We start from the raw sequence: 3,309 nt of genomic DNA, 5'->3' as shown, positions 1-3,309 counted from the left end.
CCCCCCGAGGAGACCGCAAGTTTCATTGTTGCGGCAAAAGTGGGCACCTGTTGGTCCAATGTCCCTGAACTCGGTGTTTCGAGTGTGGAAACGAAGGTCACATCACCCAGCAGTGTCCATACATATATCGAAGAAGGACAATGGCGAGCCAATGGAGGTCAATGCCCAATAAATCTGGAGGTAGAGACTGATCGGATCGTCAATTAAGTCGACGGAAGTTTTAGGAGTTTCAGAAACTTAAGACGAAGAGGATGAACAAAGGAATGGTCGTGAGCAAAGGTTCCAAGGAAGCGCATGGAGGCGAGGATTAGGAGAATGGAATGCACGTCGTGAGATCTGAGGAGGATGTAAGCAGAGGGGTAACCACACATTGAGAAACTCCCACCTGAAAGCAAAGCTGGGCGAGCTTTCTATAATCCAAGTAAACGGAGGAGTAAGCTGTCTGGTGGATACAGGCTATTAAAACACCATTGCTTGTTGAGAAGTATTAGAGAAGGGAGGGGAGGCACTCCAAGTAACGGTTTGCCAATCTAAATTAATCACTCTGGCTGGGCCATCCAGTGTAGAGGAGGAGATAAAGATTGGACTAGGTAAGTAGGGAGCTAAGGGTAACATTTCAACTTATGTAGTGAGTAGGATGCCCAGGGATTATTAGGTGATCATTTAGTGATCTTTTAGAGAATGTGAGGGCTAGAATAAAGAATAGTAATGGGAAATGGAATATTAGAATTGGAAGAAGGAAGCATAGATGCCAACAAACTATAGCAGACGGGAAGGCGCGAGTAGGGGCAGTAACACAGGCGGAGAATCGGAAGGACTTTTTTTTAATGAAGGAGATGTATTGGGTGCAGGAAGGACTGTACATGAGAATCCGCGAAAACAAGAAAGAGTGACGTATGATAAAGAACGAAGATAACCTCAGGCGTTCAGGAAGCACATCAGAGAGGAAGTCGAAAACTTAAGAAGACGAGGAATCATTGTAGATAGTACCTCATCTTATAATAGTCCATTGTTGGCGGTGCGGAAAAACCTACGCCAGGGAAGAACGGGGAGAAATATACGCTGGTCATCGATTATTTGATGTTCAACGATAATACCGTCGATGAAAAGTATCCGATACTAAGGTTTGAGGACATCCTGGACAGACTAGGGGGAGCTAAAATCTTCAGTACCTTGAACTTTAAAGCAGGGTATCACCAGATTCGTATGCACCCAGAGGACTAATACAAAACGGCTTTTACTTTTGAAAGAGAGCACCATGAATTTACGAGGATGATGTTTGGTCTGAAGAACGCTCCTATTACATTTCAAAGATTGATGGACGAATTTTTGAGAGGCATAGATGAATCAATATGCCAGATTTACATGGATGACTTACTGGTGTTTTGTGAATTTGTTACTGATCATATGAAACATTTAAAGAGCATTTTCCAGAGGATGCGAGAATTTGGGCTAAAACTCAAAAGAAGTCATTGCTGGGACAAAAAAGAATACATTTTCTAGGACACGGAAGGGTAGTGTTATAGTAATGACACCGGCTATTAAATACAATATACGAAAATGTATAGATCAGTTGCAGAAGGAACCAGTGCTAGCGTTTCCTGACTTCCAAAAGCAAATCACGCTCACAACAGACGCTAGTGAGTACGCGCTAGGAGCAGTGCTGTCACAGGAACGCAAGGAAAGAGAGCGTCCCGTGGCCTACGCTAGTAGATGTCTCACAGAGGCAGAAGCACGTTACAGTGCCTTGGAACTTAGAATAGTACGCTCAATAGAGCATTTCCGACCCTACTTGTTCGGGAGACCATTTAGGACCACAGGCCCCTGCAATGGGTGGGAAAGCTCAAAGAATCGTCGACGAGAATTATAAGTTGGAAGGAACTGTTGAGCCAGTACAATATGGAAATCACGTACAAACCTTGTACCGAAAAAATTGTAGCAGATTAGCTATCGCGAGCGATCATGTTAAACACTGTAGATGATGACCGAGGGGGGACGTGTGGTGTTGGAAGGGAGTTTTTGAGAGAGTGGACCCCGGAAGAAGAACAGCTGTTCACTGGAGAACAGAAAATGGAGAAGACATCAGCAGAAGAAAGTTCAAACGACGAAAGACCAATGGAAATGGAAGTTCTTGAGGAGGCCATTAATGACAAGAGACGGAAGATAATTAGGAAGACTAAAACCACGTGGTTGCTGAAGAGGGAACATAGCAAGTATGGCGGTAGTTCCATTACGATCTGGTCTCAACCGAGTGTTAAAGAGGTACAAATCTGCAAAGCGCTGAAAGAAGCAACTAACGCCGGCAAGATCAAACATTTATATGTTGGAAACGCGAGTTTGGAAAAAGATCCAGTGGCTATGGAGAACGGAAAATATCGGAGTAGATAGATCCTTTATTTGATGGACATCGATGTGATAGAAGTGTTCTAGCTAGAAAGGGGAATGAAACCTAATGACGCGATGGAACGGGCAGTTGTAGCATACAACTCCATACACACAGTTACGGACTTTACCGGGCTTACCCCTTTCGAAATTCTTTTTGGGATGTGGGGGCGTCGACGGGACTACCGTGATACTTTGCCCGGAGAGGATGAAATAGTTGTGAGCCAAAGTTAGGGACAGGATTTGCTGGGAAAAAAGAAGAAGGGTGGTCCAACATAACTTGAATGTCCGAGACCTGGTGAGTAAAATAAATATTGGGACGGTGGTATATAGGAAAGTGGGAACTAATACAGGGAAAGAGCTGCAGAAGTATGAGGCCCCATTCAGAGTAATCGTCATTAGAGAACACAATATTGTTACAATAGAAAGTTTTAAAGAGCCTAGAAAGAGGTTAGAGAACTGTCTACTACATAACAAATACACAAAATGCATTTTTTATTTATTTTTTCTAGTTTGTTTGTTAATTTATATTTTATATATATATATAAGTTATGGTTGGACAAGGCCTGTATACAACACTAATCCTAACTCCCCATGTAAATAAACCTCAATAATGTCTATAGCATCACAGAGATAATAAACCAGTATCTTTCTAGTAAGCGTGCAGTTTAATTCTGTTCCCTCTTTCTCTTTTTCTTCGAGCCATTCAGTCCAAGTGCTCGTAAGTGGTGCCGAAACCCAGTATTCCGATTGGATATTTTTCACTGAATGAAGATTTTTTTTTCTCTTATTCTAAATCTTAATTTGTTTTTTTAAATCAAAATCATTTTTATAAAAAACTTCACCGATTGAACATATTTTTTTTAACTGTTCTCGCATCCGTGATTTTTTTTTTCTTTCACCTCGCTCATCTTTTATTTTACTTCG

This window comes from Halyomorpha halys, unplaced genomic scaffold, assembly GCF_000696795.3.
Source record: "Halyomorpha halys isolate HHAL.00 unplaced genomic scaffold, Hhal_1.1 Scaffold1252.1, whole genome shotgun sequence".
Classification (NCBI taxonomy): Eukaryota; Metazoa; Arthropoda; class Insecta; order Hemiptera; family Pentatomidae; genus Halyomorpha; species Halyomorpha halys.
This window is presented reverse-complemented; position numbering follows the sequence as displayed.